Source organism: Desmodus rotundus, chromosome 2 (genome assembly GCF_022682495.2).
Source record: "Desmodus rotundus isolate HL8 chromosome 2, HLdesRot8A.1, whole genome shotgun sequence".
In the NCBI taxonomy this organism is placed as follows: Eukaryota; Metazoa; Chordata; class Mammalia; order Chiroptera; family Phyllostomidae; genus Desmodus; species Desmodus rotundus.
Genome location: NC_071388.1, coordinates 18,794,390 through 18,815,879, shown reverse-complemented (window position 1 = coordinate 18,815,879; position 21,490 = coordinate 18,794,390). Strand labels below are relative to the sequence as shown.

The window sequence follows — 21,490 nt, the reverse complement described above, 5'->3', positions numbered from 1 at the left end:
GCTTGATGTGGTTTTTTTTTTCTTGATATAAGTTTCATTTTTTAAAGAGATTATCTGAAGCACATTAAACATTTTAAGAGTTTATCTGAGCAAAAATTGATTCCAATTGCACAGTGCCAAACCAGAAGTGGTTAGAAGTGCTGAGACGCACGCCCCCCATAGGAACTAGGGAAAAGACTTTTATAAAGAAGCCAAAGCAAGGAACTTGTCTGGCTACAGATTAAGCAGTTGCCTTGTTTGGGAAAACCTAGTGGTTCTTTTGTGATTGGTTGTCTTTAGTTTTCCGTTTCTTAACCTTCAGGCATTACAGGCCTAGGTTTTACTTTGTTTAAAGTTGAACAATAATTTTAAAAAATGTGAAAAAAAGACTGTATGGCATTTAAAGTCCCCCTAGTCTATTGCCCTCCTTGTTTAATCCACTTAACAATTTAAATCTCATGTTTACTGTCATAAATACTTTTTTACCCTGCTTTTTAATGCCATGTCTGCTCTCCCTGACTCCCAAACCACCACCATGCAAGAAACACCTGCAACCACAACATACCATACTGTTTCTTAGAGCCATTTTATTTATAGATTTTCAGTTTATGAGTTAAATAAATTTTAATCTTTCAAGTACTTTGCCTCATGCAATTTCTTCTTTTAGTGATTCTCAGGACAGTATCATCAAAGGGCCCTGTGAGAGCCAGCGCTATTTCTCAGTAAAATTATTAAAAAGTTTATAAACAGGTGAGGTTGGGAAGATAACTTCATCCGATTTTTCACTTTGTACAAAGTTCTGCATTTTAACCGCAAAACTTCTGCTTGTATTCCTTGACAACCTGAGAAAAGAAACATAGATGGAAGGACAGTGAGGGGAATTCCTCAATGGGAGGAGTTAGCAGCTTTTGCAATGAAGATGTTCTAGAAGAAAATAAAGAGGAAAGAACAAACTGAATCATGACACAATAAGAGTCCAAATACATAATTCAGCTCAGAGGCCAGCAAACTATATTCAGTGGGCCAAATAAATCCAGGACCTGTTTTTGTATGGTATATTTGCTAATAATGATTTTTCTTATTTATGCATGCTTGAAAAAAGCATGCTTTGTCTATGAAAATTGATGAATTGAATTTGCACTGTCTGTAAATAAAGTTTAATTGGAACACGGACACATTCTTTCATCTATGTATGGTCTATGACTGTTTCCATAGTGCAGTAGCAGAGGCAAAGACTTGCAACCCAGGCCATATGACGTGCAGCACTAAAGCGTATATTATCTAGCCTTTTACAGAAATGCCCCTGGCCCTGATTTGGAACATTTCATCAAGCTTGTTTTCCTAGCTGGCCAAATTATTGTTTTATGAACACCACTCTGGGATTTCAAACCCAAGTGAACCAATAGTAAGTTCAGATTTTTCCAGGAGTTTTCTTTCTGATAACACAAGGACAGTACAAACAATCAGCCAAAGCAGTTGTCTTGTTTTATTTCTTACCAAATAAATAAATAAATAAATAAACTGTTTATATTGTGATAACTCCTATGCAGTTATAAGACATAAAGCAGAGAGGTACCATGGTATTCTTTAGCCAGTTTTCCCTACTGGTGACATCTTGGAAACTGTAGTACAATATCACAACCTAGTTATAGATGTGGATACAGTCAGGATGTAGAATATTTCCACTACCATAAAGATTCCTCACGTTGTCTTTTTCTACCCACACCCACTTCCCTCCCACTCCCATGCCAGTCTTAACATCTTAACTACTGATCTCTTTCCATTTCGATAATTTAATTATTCCAAGAATTTATAATTTGAATCATATAGATCGTGTCCTTTGAGAATTGGCTCTTTTCACTCAGCATAATTCTCTTGAAATCATTCAGAAGAGCGTATCAATAGTTTGTTCCTTGTTATTGCTAAGAAGTAGCCCATGGTATGGGCGTACCGGTTTGTTTGACTGCTCATCAGCTCAAGGACATCTGGGTAGTTTTCAGTTTTTGTCTATTATGAAAAAAGCTGCTATAAACACTCATGTACAGGTTTCTGTGTGAACATAAACTTTCATTTCTTTGGGATAATTGCCTGAGTCAAATTGCCGGGTCTTATGGAAAACATATGTTTAGTTTTAAAAATAATATGCCAATCTTTTCCTGAGTTGCTGTGCCATTTTATCACTTTACATTCTAATCAGCAATAGAGTGAGTGATTTGATACCCTCACCAATGTTTAGTGTTGTCACTATATATACATATATATGTATATATATAGTTTTATATATATAGTTATATATGTGTATATATATAGTCATATATATGTTATATAACTATATATAGTCATATATATGTTATATATAGTTATATATATGTATATATATAGTTTTAGCTGTTCTAGTAGGACTGTACTGATATTTCGTTGTGATTCTAATCTCCATTTTCCTAATGGCAAACAATGTTTGACATTTTTTAATGTGCTTATTTGTCATCCGCATATCCTCATAGATAAAACGTCTCTTCTTATCTTTTGCCTATTTTCCATTTGGATTGTTTTACATTTTACTGCTGAGTTGTGAGAGTTCTTTATGTTTTCTGGATACTATTCTTCCCAGACATGGTTTGAACATATTCTCTTCCCACCTGTAGCTTCTCTTTTCATCCTCTTAATGGAGTCCTTTATGGAGCAAAAGTTTGTAATTGTAATGAAGACTGCTTTATCAATTTTTCCATATGATTGTGATTTTGGAGTCAATTCTAGGAACTCTTTGCACAGATCCAGATCCCAAAGACTTTGTTCTATATTATTTTCTAGTTTTAAAGTTCTATGTTGCATTTCAGTCTGTGACCAGTTTGAATTAATTTTTGTATAATATGTGGAAAAGACTATTTTCCTTCCACTAAACAGGTTTTGCAACTTTGTCAATAATCAGGCATATATCTGGGGGTCTATTTCTAGACTCTCTGTTCTGTTCCATTAATCGATATACTTATTCCTCTATGAATACCAGACAATCTTGCTTATAATCCAATTGTAATCTATTACTATACTTATTAATAATATATTCTATAGATATGCCTAATATTAGTTTATTTAGTGATATACTACTATGTAAGTCTCAAAATCAGATAATTTCTTCCAATATTTTATCCAAAACTGTTCCAGCTATTTAAGTTCTTTTGCATTTTTATGTAACATTTAGAACAATTTCATCTATCTTTACAAAAATAGTTTTAGGATTTGATAGGAATTCCACTAACCCTATGTGTAAATTTGGGGAAAATTGACATCATTCCTATGTTGAGACTTGTAATCCATGAATATAACCCGTCCCTCCAGATCTCTTAGGTTTCTTTCATCAGCATGTTATAGCTTTTAGCGTACAAGTTCTATACATGTTTTTAGATCTATGCCTCAATGTTTCAGTTTTGAGTGATTTTAATTAGCATTGTATTTCTACTTTGTTTGTTTGTTTGTTCGGCTCTATTACACTACCTGGAATAAAACTTGCAGCACCCCGTTGAATAAGAGTGGTGAGAGAGTGAACACTCTTCCTGATTGTTGCTCTTAGAGAAAGAGCATTTAGTCTTTCACCATCAAATATAATGTCAACTGTAGCTTTTTTGGAAAATATCTGTATCAAATTGTGGGGTCCCTGCTCTTCCTACTTGTCAGAGAGGTTTCAGTCATAAGTGGATGCTGAATTTTTTCAAATACTTTTTCTATATCCATTCATAATTGAGTGATTTTTTTTCTTTAGCTTGTTCAAGTGTTGATTTATATTGACTGATTTTCAAATATTGAACCTGAATTGCATCCCTGGAATAAACCTCAAATGACTATGCTATATAATTCATTTTACATATTTCTGAATTCTATTTGCCAAGATACAATTAAGGACTTTTTATTCTATATTTGTGAAGGATATCGGTCTATACTTTTCTCTCACATTGTCTTTGTCTGGATTTTTCAGGATAATATTAATTTCATCAAATAAATTGGGGGTTTTTTTCCTTCTGTTTTCCCCCAAAATGAGTTGAGTTGGTGTTAAACCTTTTTAAAAATATGTGTTAGAATTATTCTTCTAAACCATCTGGTCATGAAGATACCTTTTTGAGAAAGGTTTTAAATTATAAATTCAATTCCTCATTAGCTGTTGGGCTGTTCAAATGATCTAATTCATATTGGGTGCATTGTGGTAATACGGGTTTTGAAGGACTGGTGCATTTCATGTAAGTTAAGTTCTGAGTTTGGGGATTGTAGTTTCCCCTCATTGCCTTTAGATGTCTGCAGGGTCTGTGGTGCTATGTCCTTCTTCATTCCGGAAACTGGTGTTTGTGGGTGTGTCTTCTGTTTTTTTCATGTCAGTCTTGCTGGGGGGTCACCAAGTTCATTGATCTTTTCAAAGAACAAACTCATGGCTTCATTGACTTTCTCTCTTGTTTTTCTGTTTTCAGTTTCATTTATTTGTGCTCTTATCCTTAATATTTCTTTCCTTCTTTGGTTAGGGTGACTTTGCTCTTCTTTTTCTTGGTTCTTAAGGTTGCAACTTTGTTTATTGGTTTGAGAGTTTTTTTAAACATATGCAATTAATACTATCAATTTCCCTCCAAAGCACTGTTATAGCTGTGTCCCACAAATTTTGCTATGTTGTATTTTCATTTTCATTCACTCCAATATGTTTTTCCTTAAGACTTCTCTTTAACCTATGAATTATTCAGAAGCGAGTTATTAGTTGCCAAGTAATTTTTTTTGGTTATCTTTCTATTATTGGTCTTTAGATTGATTCCACTGTAGTCCAAAACACACTGTATGATTTCACTTACTTTTAATTTGTTGTGATTTGATTTATGAACCAGGATATGGCCTATCCTGTAGTATGTTGGTGAGCACTTAAAGACAATGTGTATTCTATTATTTGGAGGCAGTACATCTAAAAATGTCAATTAAATCCTGCTGGTTGATGATATCATTGAACACTGTATCCTTGCTAATTTTCTGTCTAGTTCTATCAATTGTTAGGAGAAGTATGTTGAAGTTTACAATCATAATCATGGATCTGTTTTTTTTCTTTTCTATTTTACCAGTTTGTACTCTACATTTTATAGCTTTTTTTATTTGGTGCATACACATTCAGGGATTTTATGTTTTCTTCGTGGATTGTCTTTTTTTAAATCATTTTATGATGTTTACCTCTGATACTGATAATTTCCTTTGCTTCAAAGTCTCTTTTATTTGGTATTAATATTGCTACTCTTGCTTTCTTGAATTAACATTTGCATGATATACAAATGCTTTACTTTTCTTATATTACACATTTGCCTGAGTCTCCGTTTACTTTTTATTTAAGTATATTTTCTGTCTGTGGTTCTTATTTGACCATTGCTATTGCTCTGTCTTTCAGTTCACTGCTTTTCCTTTCCTTTGCCTTCTTTCCTTTTCTATTTCAGTTATTGTATTTTTTCAGCTGTAAAGTTTTCATCTGGTTCTTCACTTTTGTTGTTGTTGTTGTTGTTGCCATTCAAGTACAGTTGTCTCCAAATCCTGCCCTCCCACTCATCTGGTTATTCTTTATATCTTCTATTTCTTTGCTAAGACTGTTCATTGTTTTTATATTTGTTTCAACTGTGTTCATGATTGCTCCTTAAAGCATTTTCAGGATACTTGCTTTACAGTCTTTGTGAGATAATTCTAGTATTCCTATCATCTTAGTGTTCCCATGTATTGATTATCATTTTTGCATTCATTTGGAGATCTTCCTGCTTTGATCTTCTTTGTATGATGAATGATTTTCCAATGAAATCTGGATGTTGGGGGGTACATGTTACAAGGCTCTGGATGCTATATAAACCTTCTGTTTTAGCTAGATTCCTCCGACACCACTGCAGCAAAGAAAGAAGGGTACGTGTCTTCACTACCAGATGCAGGTAGAATTCCAGGTCTCCCCTACCAGCCACATTAACACCTGAGTGGGAGGGTTTCACATCACTGCTGGGTGGGGTGAGAGTTCCTGTTCCCTGGTAGGCCTCCACTGATGCCTGCCTGGCTAGAATGGTGGGAGTGGTTTATTACTGATCCCATTGTGGCCTCTTCTGGCACCTTACAGGTTGGGGGATGGTGAGGTGGGTTTACTGCTCCTGGGAAGTTTCTAAGGTCATGAATTTTCACTGGGTCTCTTCTATTTGATACCACTTTAACAGGAATGGAGAAGGCGCCTCATTCCTGTTGGACTGGATTGGAAGTCCAGGCTCCTATATGGTCTGCACTGGCACTGTATTGTGGTTGGTGGGGGGACACCCTGACAGGAAAGAAAGTTTCAATGCTTTACTCAGACTTCCCTATACCACCTGAGACTGGGGAGAGAAGTTTGGGATTCTTTGTTCTATTCTAGCAAGGGTCGGCACTAAACTCCCCCTTGGGCCTTTGCGGGTGTGGGGCGCATTTTTGTGTGGTGTTTGCCTAGAGCAAAGTGATACTGTCTTTCTAGATATTGCCCTTTCCTGGTCCTTTGCCTAGAGAGAACAGGCTTTTGCTGAGGTTTTTCTGGTCTGCACCAGTAGGTGTCTCTGGGTTACAGATGCCTTCAGCTGCCTGTTTTGGGTATATGAGGCAAAAAAAAAAAAAAAATCCCAGGACCTCACCACCATGCTGTTCCTTGGGTCCTGAGGTCCCTGACTGGTCGGTCTTCTCTCTGTCTTTCAGAGCCTCCTGGCGTGTGTTTCGTATGTAACACTCAGGGTTGTTTTTAGTTGAGCCTAACAGTAGGATTAGGAAAAACTAAGTCTACAGCATCTTCGTGAAAGTGAACATCTCCTGTTTCTTTTTCTTTTCTCCTTTATTTCAGTTTGTTAATTGAGAGGGTAACATACAACTTTCGCATTAGGTTCTTTAAGGAAATTAAACAGATTTATGAACACTGATTAAATTTTGAATTAAAAAGAGAAAACTTGAGACAGAATGCCTCTCTATCTTTATTTTTTAATATCCATTTCATTTCCACTTTCCAGTTTATACTATTGTTTCTTGACCAGTTTGTTGCCAGTAGATGTTCCCTTAGGGCCAGCAATACTTAGATTTAGAAGTGAGCTTTTTCTCACTTGGAAGTTCTTGAATGACTGCCGCATGGGAGCATGCCCATTTGATTCATTACTCTTCCCCTGTGCTTACTGTGTTTACTTAATAAATATCTGCTGAATAAGTGAATGAGAACTGAAAATTGAAAGTTTTCTCTCCATTAGAGATTATCTAATTTCTTCTTGCTGTGCTGAGGCGTGGGGCACATGGATCTGCCAGCCACGCTCGAATCCCGACCAGGCACTCTCAGCGTGCGTTAGGACATGGGCACAATTTGTCCAGAATTTCACAATCTAGAAAAAAAGCCATTTTAATTTCAGCACATGTGTTAGGTTTTCTTTTATGGCTTAAAATTGTTTGTATTTTGAATTACAAATGGGGAGGACACCAGAATGCTTCTCGTGTGTGTGTGTGTGTGTGTGTGTGTGTGTGTGTGTGAGCATTCATTCCTATGGCTTCAAAGGAAAGTGACCTGAAAACATGCTATAAAAAAATAGGTCATTTTTAAGATGTTTCCTAAACCCCTGAATTTTGTGGATGATTTTTATTAGGCAAGTTATGGCCTTATTATCCTTTTATATCTTTGTCATATGTTGCGCATTGTGTGTGTTTGTGTATATACATGTAGGAGGGACAACATTAGTCCATCATTTTGTAAAACCCTGAGTATAACTTCAAATTTTTCTGCAAATGAAATTATAATTCAGATAAAGATCTTTCCATCATCAAAGCTTTTTTAATGCAGGTAGGAGAACATGATTCTTTTCAGTACTATTGAATATGTTTGATTTAAATACTAATAAGACTTGGTTTTCCACTTGACTTTAGATTCTGCTCAAGGAAATGGTGAAAGATTGAATTCCCTTTACTTTTGTTAGAAAGTATGGAAATGTTTTTCCACGGGAACTTTGGTTGCCTGCTAGAATGGAAATTCATTGGGGAGGGAGAACCATCTCATTTTATTGCCTATGAGTTGTTGATACATTCCCTGCATCTTTGAAAGGCATCTTTCATTCCCGACAGGCAAACCGTAGCTAGTGAAGGAACAGAAAGAGCACTTCTGACATGAGTCAGCCTCAGCAAACAAGCACAGCAGCTGTGCTAGGTAGTGCCGAGGATTACCCCTGGACCCAGTCGCAGGGTTTTGTGTGGTTGAAGAGACACCGACTCTTCTCTCAGGGGACCACTCTGAGGGAGATTGCAGTGGTATACACCCCCACTGTTGCTAGTGGGTATTGTGGCCATGTAGTACAGAATCAGTACCAGATAAAATCAGAAAGTAATAAAAAGCAAGAAGAATCTCTGAGCTTTTAAACCTTAATGTGAGAAACTAAAACAAATGACCTAGGCTTGTTGCATTTACTCATAAGGAAAACAGAGGAAGGGATGCCTTAAACTCAGAAAACTTGCAGGGTGTTCGGTCTCTTCATTTGAGAACCATTTGGGTGTGCTGTGAAATAAAGCTCAGAGTAGGCATGTTCAGACCTTTATTTGCTACATTTAATAGGAAAGATTCCCCCACCCCACCCGCCCCTGAACTACAAGAAGCCAGAGTTTTCTGTGCAAACTGAAACAGGCGTTGCAAGAATCAGATTCACTTTGGACGACTCTTCACATTCCAAGTCATCATTGCATTAGGCAGCACAATTCCATCTCTGGTTGATGGGCAGAAAAAGTGGGCAGCTTGCCAGGTAGACGTTTCCATGACTCCCAGCCCCCAAAGGTGATTCGTTTTTTCAGCTAATTCAATGAAGAGTGGGCTGAACTTTGGGTCTAAACGAGACAATAGCTGCCTTCGCAGTATCAGCAGAATGGTTGATGGGAACGCACTCTACATTTGGCAGAGAATCATGTGACCTTCCGACTGAGATTTTGTGATGGTGCCAACGGAGACTTGGATAGCAGCAACCGTCCTGAGTTTTTCCTTCTTTTCTAGCGTTGCTCAGAAAATGGTGGATCTTAATACTTGACTTTAGCCAGACTCAGCAAGCGACTGAGCTTTGAAGCACAACTTCGCCTTTATTCTGGGTTTTTGGCAGGCCACCAGGAGGCTGTCCCTTTCACGCCTGATAAATTCTGCTGCTTATCTCTAAGTAGGAAAAAAAAGAAAAGAAAAATATAAACAGAATATTGAGGCATAACAAGTGAATCCTAAAACTGTGTGTATTTCGTTTTGGGGGTTTCTCTTTTTTTTTTTTTGCCTTTTCTAACTGCTGATTTTTTTAAATGTTTATACCCTTTCTGCTTGCTGAAGAATCCAAGTAGTTTTTTTTTTTTTTTGGTTTATAATGAACAGGCATTTGAACTGGGCAAACAAGACGACAGCAGCAGTGAGCATGAGATCATTGCAGCAGTGTAGCAAACTGGCACCCTGCCTTCTCACCCTTTTGGTTCAGGAGACAAACGTGTGCAATCCTCATTTCTAAAGTCAGCACAGCCTGGAAGGATTCCTGGTCGCTCCCACCTTCTACCACTCTGCTGCCAGGGACAGCAAGGATTGGTGCAGCTTCTGCGCAGTGCTTTGTGCCTGGAATGCCGAAAAGGAGGAAAAAGAAGACAAGCGCCCTGGTCCTTTTTTCCAAGAAATTACAGGAGCCCTGAAGAAAAAAAAAAATCAAAACCAAAAAACGGAGTATGCCCCACTCCATGCAACAGTGATGAAAAAAAATGAGACGTTCCTGCTCAAAAACAAAAACAAACAAAAATCTAAACCAAAACAAACCAAAAAAAAAAAAAAAAGCAAACATTGGCTTGTATAACTACAGAGACATCGAGCTTTGTAAAGCAGCTTTGTAAGGCAGCATAAGCAAATGAGCCTTCTTATTTTTATTATTTCAAAAATATGGCATATTTAGCAGTATATTGCACTTGGTGAAATCGCACCTTTCATATCAGGTACAACTTTTTTGTTGTTTCCTTTAAAACCTACTGTTATAGAAAAGAGAATCCTTGAACTTTCAATTTACTCTTATTTAACTCATCACCCACTTTACTCTTACTAACTTTTTTCTTTCACTCTCTTGCTCTAATCCTGCTTAGAATAGAAACGTAACTATAAATAGAAATCTCTGAAAAAGATGATCTATGTTTTTATTTTTGTTATACATAGAAGTTTTGGAAAGACACTAATATGTTATCTGTGCTTTTATGTGTACAGTATTAGTTTTTGCTATCTAAGAAAAGTGAGTGTTTAGCCCTAATTGGTGAAGAAACTAAATCTTTCATGTGCTGTGACTCATAATTTGAAATGTGAAAGAAACTTTTTGAACTTCTAAAAAAGGGTCATATTAGAATATGCATTAAACTGCTGGTACGTAAAATTAGTTTGGGGGAAGTTATATTAAATAATTTACCAGGATTTCAGTATAATCTAAATAGTGCTGAAAAGATCATGTTCTCCGTTGCTAAGTAGAAAAGAAGCTTGTACCACAATAATACTCTCTTTAAAGTATACTTTAAAAGAAATATTTGTCTTAGAGCTGTTGCAGGGTGCTTGGGAAATATCCATTAACTATTTTACTGGAAAAAGTACATACAAACTTGTTTTAAGTTTCTAGCAATGTATTGGCTCAGCAGATAAATGCATTGCATTCTAATTATTACGTTTGTAGAATTAAATTGCTAAGGAATTTAAGCATTTTATAACAAAACCCAGTTTTGCCTGATTCAATGTGGAAGGATTAACAGACGTATTCCATGGATTTTAATTTTAAAACTTTCTAAACATGTTTAAAATTTGTTAGAAAATAAAATGCTTTTGAAATATACAGCATATATAAATGAATACTATAATTTGCATATTACAAACTGATGCTATAATATTTCCCATGAAAAGAATAAACTTTGAGCAAACTGTTGTGCTTCTAAAATCATATTTCATTATATTGAAAATACATTGGGTAAACAATGAGTAAATAGAGAACTGATGAATTATTTCTTTTTTGTTATTCTGTGAAGAGTTATGGGAAATTACAAATATCCTATATACTGATAACATTCAAATGAAACATTTTATTAAGTTTATGGTTTATTGTTCCCTAATTATTTAAAACATAGCTTGTTTCTTTGTGCTGCCTCAGCTAATGGAACGTCAACTTTCACAGGCTTAATTAACATTTATAAACCTGTTTTCATGTTTCAAGATCCTTTAGTTGAAAAACATACTTTTAAACGTTATTTTTAGGAGTCATTAATCTCTACACTCTTAATTATCTTATTAAGCTCATGCCAAATCCACATCTCTTTTCAGCTTTCACTAGTTCATTGTGCAAAACCTAGTCGCTTCTTTAACAGCCATGCCTCCTTTCACTTTCAAAACTGTTACTGTGAAAACAACACCAACCAAACTGAATGCATAAATGCAAACTATGAAACCACATTATATGTCATATGAGTAGCCTTGGGTGGGGCTCTATGACTCTTCCAAGCCTTTAAAAAATAGTTTAAAAGGTTTTGCCCATTTTGATATTGTTTTCTTCTCGATCGTCTACCTTCATGCCCACCATCCTCCCAGATGCTCCTCCTAGACAGCAGTTGTCTGATATTTCTCCTTTTGTGGTTGTTTTAGGGAAAAACTTAACATGGATATGAGAAGTGAAGAAAGTGATCATAGGAGAAAATCACCTCAGGTAAAAATGAAAAACAAAAGAACAATTAATATTTAATATTTTTAAAGAAAAAAACAAAATAATTTTGACTGTGTTTAGTTATAAGAATTCGTTTCATGTTATTTATGAATCTCGCTGTTGGAATTTTAATTGGTGGTTGAGAATTTATTATATTACCTGCCTCTATGAAAAATAATTTGTTTGAGTTTGTGAGCAATATACGGTTTGAGTCACTTTGAATAAATATCTGTATATCCATACATATGACATAGGTGAAATACGGTTGCATAAGTTATTTAGGAAAAATAAAAAGTGTATTTTATCAGTTGTCGTGCCATATAAATGGAAATTAAATTTGGCGAGGTGGGGGTATAAAGTTATGGTTTTTTTCTTTTAAACATATGATCTAATAAGACAATGAAACCAAAATAGACATTTTTTTACTTACAATAAAACCCAAAATATATGCCACCTTTTATTTCACATCTAAATTTGTGAATTTATGTTGAAATATTTTTACTATAATTGAATGCATGAATCTTGAATGTTGATTTTTAACTTAATGAGTATAATTTGGAAACAAATAATGCTGAAAATTATGAAGACTAAATTCTGTACATAAAGTCTATAAAACACATACTATTTCAAAACATGCAAATGCATAGTAATTTTTATGTGGTACTATTTTTCACAATGAAGGTATAATTGAAAAATGCTAAATATTGTGGCTATGAGTAAAACAATTAATGATTGCACAAGTTATAATTTTGTTCCTGTTGAATTTCGAATCTTAAAAAACATGTATGTGGCTGGCTTTATATTTATTCTTGTGTGTTTGTCCATGGTCTGGTGATTGAAATATTTTTAATTATTCTTTTTACCCAACCTGTTGACCAGATGAGAGATGTATATAACCATATATTATGTTTTAAGTATATCATTTTTGAAAAATAAATTTAACTATATGGAGTATGAGAGATGATATCCTCTTTTATGAAATAAATCCAGAGTATAAATGTTAGTGCGCAGTGGAAGTAATAATTCTGTTAATGTGATTAATTTTAGTTTTCTATTATTTATTGATTCAAATATTGTTAATTTCAGTGTTATTCTAACTCTAGGCAGCTATGTATATATTGAGGACTTTTAAATAACTTCCTTCGGTACTCTGCCCAGTTAGCAAGATTTCATTTGTTTTATGAGAAAGTTATATGTTACCAATTCCTATGAAACCACTAACCGAGGTTTTATAAGAATTCGAACAAACACAGTGTTACTCTTACACAATTATCTTAATAGTTAATTTGGTCTTAATTATAGGCTCATAACACTACATTCATGCCTCACAATTACATAATTCATACATGCATGTATGGATTAATTTTTCTTTTACAACTCATTGTTAATTAGAATAGTCTAATTCTAAAATACTATTAAAACAAAAGTAATCTGTGAAAAATCTTTCAATATAGTATTTTTTACAATTCTCATGTATATAAACCTTCATTTAGTTTAGAATATTTCTGAAGGCCTTTAACTGGGAATGTGCATACTTAGAGCATTTCAGCATTTAGAATATTTAAACGAAAGGATTGATATTATTATTTTCATCTCCTGACTTCATCAGATATTTACAACAAATTCTGCTTTAATAAGGAGCCCATGTGAGATGTTGCCCACTGGCATAAACCCGTAGATCCGATCTTGTGGTGAAGTGGACCGCACAAGCTCGCTTCTATGGGTCTGTGTCAGTGTGGTTAGTCTGGCAAAGTGCTGCACACCAGGCTGGTAAATAATACTTCAGTCAAACTCTGGTAAAACTCCAGTTGATTACTTTTGAAGTAATTGTATTTTCCTTTGGTTTTTTTTTTAATGTATATATTAATCCTCATCTGTGTTAGAAGGCAATCGTTGGCCACTTGGAAGAGTTCAGGGAGCAGCCATTCAAGTTTGAATGCATGTATAGTAATTTGCTTATGAAACTTGGAGTTTTTTTATAGCAACGTATGAACCAAGATCTCAATAGATCCTGTTCAGAAATGTCAATTCATATTATAGTGGTTAGTGCACCTCATCAACTTCAATAAGAAAATTAAAGGCAATATTTGGATTTACGTGTTACCTTTCAACCCTTTTCTCTTGAAAAATGAAGCTGAATGCTATAGACTTTTAATATTATTCATTGCTAGTACAATTATGCCAAGAGAAATGTCAGAGGACATTTTGTTTGACCTATGCTGGAAACCCAAGAGGTTAGGATAGTCCTAGCAGACACATATTAAGTTAATTGGTAAAATGTTAGAATATTATATCTACATCCTTGCCGAGCCCTTAGGTGTATGGCCGCCATATTTGGAGGAGCTGACTGAAGATATGATAAGGAATTTGAAGCCACAGTGGACGCTGTGTGCATCCGGGTTGAGGTAGTAGGTTGTATGGTTTAGAGTTATACCCTGGGAGTTAACTGTACAACCTTCTAGCTTTCCTTGGAGCACACTTGAGCCATCGAGGAATTCTTCATCACTTTAATCTGATCGAGCAAATTTCTGTGTGAAAAGGTAATGTGTCATGAGTATTTTGAATAATTTGAGTCTGTATTACATTAAAGTGACCTTTTGGTTCCTAAGTATTAGATTATTTCATTTACATCTACTTATGACACTGGCAAGATGGTATTCCTAATAGGTTGTTACTCGGTGACCAAATAGTTTTAACAAATGGTGAGTAGTGACGTAAACTGCATTCATATTGCAGCTTTTTTCATACACAGACTCATAAAATTTGGCACTTAATTTTGTACACTGATCATTGTTCTTTCTATTTTTATTGGCTACTTAGACCCTACAGTAAAAAAAAAAAAAAAAAAGTCTGCCAGTGTCAATGACTTCCACAGCACATTGTCTGAGTCTTTCTTATGACACATCATTTTTTCCCTTATGTTATGCTAAGTGCTTGTTTACTTTTTCCATACTAGACTGTAAGCCCCATGAGGGCAAAGTCCATGCTTTATTTTTCATTGTATCCCCTGCAATGCCTCATGCATAATAAGAACTAAATTTTTACTGGATGAATGAATGGAGTATAAGAACTCTCTCTGTGATGATTTCTATTTCTATATGTGATTGAATTACAACAGTGGTCACAAATCTGTTCTGTTTATTTGTTCTAAAATTTCCCCAAATTTAATTCCCAGACTGTGCCAACTCAGTAATATACTTGACTTATTTCTTGACTGGATTCAGTGTGTTCACTCATCCTAGACACAAATTTTAAAATTAGGACTGCTTTTTATCTAGAATAAAAAGAATAGAATGAATTCATTTTTATTAATAAGTTTATTATAGTTTATAACCCTAAATTTAGATTGTGCATATTTCTCTTGAGTTTTCCAATTCCTTAATTTTCAGATGAATGTTTTTTATTTCAATATCAATTTTTAAAATTACCTTTTTGTATTCTGTATACTTCTCTTATCTTCTACCCTTTATATTTATATAGCTGTATTTGTTGAGTAAAGCAAAACAACTAAACCAGAATCATGTCAAGAAAATAATAATAAATAAGTACATGAAGTATAATGTGAAGTTTGGATCATGTTTTTGTTTGAAGGAAAGGCACCTACATTATTATGTCTGTACAAAGCAAATGGATGTCTTTGGAATTCATTAGCTTGCCATCAGCTTTAGTGGCAGTGAATTGTATAATTTATATAGAGAGGTTAGTTTATGTACATCATCTTTCAGTCACAGAAACAGTTGTCGATATTAGAGCTAATTTAAACTCCAAGCATGAAACATTGAATACATTAAAAAAAGATTTGTAGATACAAATATACACTTATATTTTAAAAACTATAAGACCCTGTCTGTGTGTTGATGAGCTTTCTAGATAACAACACTCTGGCATTCAGAATATTCAGAATTTGGAATTTACCAACAATGGTAGTGAAGAAGGAACCTTTGAGTCAGCAACAGGAAGAACACACGAGCCTTAGAAAGCGAAATGCCAATGACTTCAAGCAAAATTAGTTGACTGCTATGCAGAAGTTAAAGACTAGTAGTCTCTAAGGAAGAAGAGTCTTTTTAAGGACCATTTCAGAGACCATGGACAAAGGGCGGGAGACATAGACAAAGAGTGAGAGACAGTGGAGAGATGAAAAAGACAGTGGCTCCTAGCAAAGAGAAACAATGACATGTCTACCAGTAGCAGTGCAACTCAAAGGTGGAAGAAATACACGACTGAGTGGTAAACAATTAAATCTTCACGAACAGTTTAGCCCTTGAAAGCTAGGATACCTTTCTTGTGTGTGAATGTATTTGTGTGTATCCCAATTCTCAGTGTAGAGAGTTGGAGACCAAGCTGTGCAGGCACTGATTACCCAAATACAATACTATTGCCAATAAATGCCTGCTTCTATGCAGTGCCATAAAGTACATCACAGAAGTCAACTGTGCTGTGTAGTGTAAGGGATAATCTCATAAACATACCGTGATAAATGTATAGCACTGTGGTCTCTTATCTACTCTATCTAAAGTGAACTGGTGTTATAGAAGAATGGCTGAAAAGTGGAAAAAATGTAGCTCTGACTCATTGTGTTAGTCATGCAGAAATCATAACAATTCTGAAAGGCGGAGGGTATAATTAGCATCAATGAAGAAAATAGGATGAGTATACTACATTGGAAGAATTATGTTTTTGCTAGTGATTAATACTAAATTTCATGCTTCTAGCTTTTGGGGATATTTAATTTACTAATTGCTTATGAAAAAGATGTTAAATGGCAAATGCACAAATTGAAAGGATTATTTTTTTTAAAAAAAACTAAGATTCAGGATCATTGCTAATGTCCGTATGTGGAAATAGTCAAGTTATGTCTAAGAAACCTTTGGGAAACATTGTGTATAAGAGGTTAACATTCAATGAAGGAGCCACTATGTGGATTCAATAATTCCTTTAAGAATTTTTAGTAATCATAATCTACTGTATACCAAGGCTTCCACATTTGGTAACAGGAAATATAAAAATTTAGGAAGCAATTAAATATCAGTAAATCATACTCTATTTAACTACTATCTCTTGATATTTGAGGACCCTCAACTGTACATATATCTTTATGTTTGTAGTGGCTGACTTACCTTAAATGTTTTGGGAATGAAGCAGGAAGTAGTTTGAGTGGGAAGGAAGGAAAGGGGCAGAGGAAGAAATGAAGGGAGGGAAGAATGAAAGGCAAAGAAGACCAATTGCAAAGCAATTGAAAATACCTTACCAGAAAAGCCTAATTTAGTTCATAATATTATGAACTAAATTGGCCAAAGTAAGTATGAGGAAATCAGATAAATTACTTGGCAATTGGGCTGAGTCTCCTTGAAAACAATCCAGCAGTACATGAACTGTTATTAGAATAAATGAGTCACTCTCTGTAAATAATCATTTTGTTTCTATTATTCCCTATTATCAAAGGCTGACTTGTGAGCCTAGGTGATCCCCCAAGATTTCCCAAATGATGTGATGCAGAACTCTAACACCCTGAGCGTTTTTTCACACCCACACCTAGTTTCTCCTCAATAGAACCTGGGAATAATTCTGAGGTCACCAATCTTTACTACACCCATAGCAGCCCCCTAAAAAAAAGATCCAAAGAGAACACCTGTGAAAGATTATTAGGTGAAGGCTCTGGCATTTCAAAATAGCATTTATCTCTTACTTGCTTACTCATAGCTATGATTCACTACTCCTTCCAAGCAAACCCACTACTCAATAATATGTTCTTCAAGATTCTTACATTATATATCACCTCTCTAAGAAGCCTTTTATTCTTTCTCTAAGAGGACTTTCTCAGTTTTGAATCTTTATAGGCCTTGCACCTTTTATACCCACAGGGTTTTTCTAACTTCCATGAATAGTAAGTACATGTCCCTAAAAGTTTCACCTTTGGGTATGTGTACCTCCCGCAACGTACATACTTTTTTTTAGCTGTTGGATTGAATTAAACTTTAGATCACTTATGGGCAATGCTGAGAAACTATGTGTAACTTAAAATAAGCAGTGCTTCATCAGTCTTAAGTATGTGATATATTTGAATGTGATTTATGAAACACCAGTCTCTATTATTTATAATAAATATAAGCTCCTTGTGTCCACAAATATCTCTTTTTTGAAATTCACAACTCCTACCACAGTGTTCAGCTTATAGGATGAATTCAAGAACTCTTTGGTGAAGGAACAAGAAAATTCAAATGAAATAAAAACATTACGTGATACAGTGGAGTAATTCTACATTTAAGTGGACTTCTTCAAACTTTAAACATTTGGAGTTTAAAAGAAATTAGAAATATCACTTTTACCTTTTGAGAAATCTGTTAGATGGTGGTTCTGGATTTTTAGGTTGGCATTGTTTTGTACATGCCTTTATTTTTCAACTTCACACTGTGCTGTGTGAAATGTGTAAGTTAAATAAACTACCCATACATATTCCTTACATCTAAGTACCCTGATCCATTCTATTCTCTTCACTCTAATCTCTTACTTGACTCCAATCATATTGAGTCTTCTGTTTCCCATTACTTATTATATGCTTAGATAATATGTAATAAAGTTAGATTGTAAGCTGTATAATTTGCATGTACTTCTACTTACTATGCATTTAGGTAGTACTTGATTAAAATTAAAAATAAAATCTAGATTTATAAATTGTAAGAACCTTAGAGATCAACTGGCCCATTTTTCAGATGACCAAACTGAGTATTTCATGACCTTGCCAGGGTCAACCCACTAGTATGCACTCAGCCCAGATTTCTATTCTGATCATTAATCTACCCAAGGAAGAATATTCTATATTTCTTAGCAATAGATTTTCAAGTAGTTTTCTACTGGTATCAATAGGCTCTTGAGTAGTGTCATTAAACAAATTTAATTAATTGAAATGAGATAAGGTTTTATTTTAGAAAAACTACAAATAACAAAGTAATTTATTATCAGACTCAAGTATGATAGCTATATCATTAATTTTATTTAAAATGAATTCTATATGCTTATAGTTCTTTCACGTAAAAGTACAGTCTTACTCTTCCAGGAATACCAAGAAACTTCTTTACCCTTTACTTCCACTGTGATTTATCTTCTTCTTCCAGAACTCTTTTCTATGGGAGAGGGGTATGGTCCAGTGGCTGGTGGTGTATCATAAGTAAAAAAGGGAGTAAGTTAGAATTGGTTAACCTTAGCATTGTGTTGCTTGGGAGAACAAAAGGTAACATAAAATGCTCACCATAAGTTACTAGACTTAAGAACTCAATTGTCTATGTCCCCCATGAGATATGCAAGATATAAGTATGGAAGAGGGATCGTGAACGTAAGTGACTGCAGGGTCTAGGCAGTGTAACTAGATAGACTTCCAGACAAAAGGAAGTAATGGGGACTGTGATAGACCAAGGAAGGCATACTCACTCACTTTCAAGATATGTCAGCATGACTTCTTCAGTTCATCTAAATTTGGCCCTAATAAGGGCAGCCAGTTTTCCATTTTGAAATGAAGACATCACATAGTAAAGCAAAACTTCAGTAAATCTGTTCTTTTGATGAAACTATCAGCATTTTTATAGTGAAGTTGATAATTTGGAGTATCTATGATATATCCAATAATTCTAAAGTGTATAAAAAGGATACATTCTTATACAGGTGTTGCTACTATTTTAAATAGATGTGTATGATCCATGAGAGTATAAATATTTTCTTGAATTTAACTGATGAATGAAAAATATTCATTGGTCCAGCAATACCTACTGATTGCAATATTGTTTTGATGCTATCATAATGAAACAAATGTGGCAATAGTAATTATAGTAGTCCTAGTAGTAATATGTAGTTTTAGGTTTCCATTTGAATCTAAATCTCAATGCACAACACACAAAATATTTTTATACTTCTTATTTCTCAAGTAATCAATGCTATAGACAGATGAATAGATAGCATTTTCAAGTGAGAAAAATCTAAAGGCTGTGTAAACTGAACATGAAGTTCAAATGTTCTCATCTCAGTATAAAGTCTTACACGCAACTTCATAGAGTTTGAGAGAGTCAAGTAACTGGTATTGCTGTTAATTATATTTCATTGTGTTATAATTAATGGACTAGTTATGCTTAAATATAGAATTAGATCAGGTTCGTATCCATCAATATTTCAATATAATTTAATCTGATGAATTTAAATTTGGCAAGTAAAAGTGACACAATCAATTATGAAAACACTGAGTTTATAGTAATAAAAAAGACATGTGTTTGTGATTTTGCTATGTGTAGTACCAACACATATTTGATATAATTGGAATCAGTAGTTGGTCAGTTAATCAACAGATATTTGAAGAAACAGATCTTAACACTTAACATATGCATACAATGCATATTTTGTTTACATTTTAAAACTCAATCATATATTTAGTTGCCCGTGTTCTTATCAAAGCCACGAAATATTTTTTACAATGTAATTTATGCAAGAAATTTTCAAATAAAATAACAGAATCTTAAATTTAAGGGATTTTTTAAACTTGTGATTGTGTTTATTTTTTATTAAATCTTTATTGTATTTGTTGCTATTATCATTTAGTTCCCGTATGCCTCCCTCCCCCCAGCTATCCCCACACTGTTGTCCATGTCCATGAGTCCTTTTTTCTTTTTGCTCAATCCTTCCACCCCTTAATCCCCTACTAGCTGTCATCTGCTGTTTTTCCATGAGTCTGTCCCCAAAGTATTTTTGAGTTTGGGTTGCTGTTCACAGATCTTAGTCACTTTTCTTTCTGTAAATCCCATAATGCATCATATATGAATTATTATTTTTGTTGCTTCCTAAGTGTCTTTAAGTGCAAATCCAATATAAAGAAATCTGAGAGCAAAACCCTATATTTTCTATGATTTTTTCTAATTTTTAAAGTTGTCTTAACTACGTTTAACTCATTAGGATTTTTTAAGAGGACTGAATTTCAAAAATTTCCATGTGTAGAACATCTCTTATTCTTTTTATACTTGTAATTTAAATTGGTTTATATAATACTTAATTACATTACACAATTTCATATTTACCCAGCTGGCATAAACTAGTTTAGGAACTGATATAAGTGACTGCCTACCAGAAAGTATACAAATTACTTACTGGGAGCAGAAATACTTGGGTGTTCTAGAACTTTCTAACGTGATCAAATATACCCCGCATTACCCTAACAGTTTCCACTAGCCACATGTGGTTATTGAGCATTTGAAATGTGGCTAGTGTGACTAAAGAACTGAATTTTAAATTTAGTTAATTTGAATTAATTAAAATTTACATAGTTATATGTGTTTTGTAACTAGTGTATTGGACAGTGTAGTACTGGAAACAAGCTCTCTTGCAGAGGGCATGCTGGGGCATCTGTTGAAAATGTCAGATAACCTGTAAGGTGGTGAATGGTTAAGAGTACTTCTGTAGTTGAATTAAGATTTAGGGGGAAATGGCTTAGGAAGCTCATACTGATTTGGAGTTCAGCTGGTTTTGTTTTATTCTTTTTTATATGTTTATTTTGGTTGTATTTGGGTATAGATTTAGTTTGATGGGATTTTAGAACTTTACTCAGAAGAAAGAAGCCAAAACATTAGGAACCACAGAGGTTTGCAACTCCTTCTGAAGCATTCAGTCAACACAAACTTAATTAGAAAGTAATGACACTGCTTCTCATTTTGGAAAAAAAAAGTTTTTAATTAAGAGCATAGATCCATTAAAGCCATAAGATGAACATGCTGAGTCTCTTGGCTCTTTGAAAATACTTACAGTACTTTAAATGCATGTGGGTGTATTTATTTTTCTTAGGA

At 34.3% G+C, this 21,490-nt stretch overlaps 1 long non-coding RNA gene across 1 annotated transcript in view; it reads left to right on the top strand.

Moving 5' to 3' along the window:
• Positions 1–21,490, top strand: part of LOC139440683 (uncharacterized) — a 332,850-nt gene that overhangs the window by 275,123 nt on the left and 36,237 nt on the right. Inside the window, exon 5 of the long non-coding RNA XR_011650848.1 lies at positions 11,618–11,678. This is a non-coding gene — a long non-coding RNA (uncharacterized lncRNA). The remainder of the gene's footprint in view (positions 1–11,617; positions 11,679–21,490) is intronic.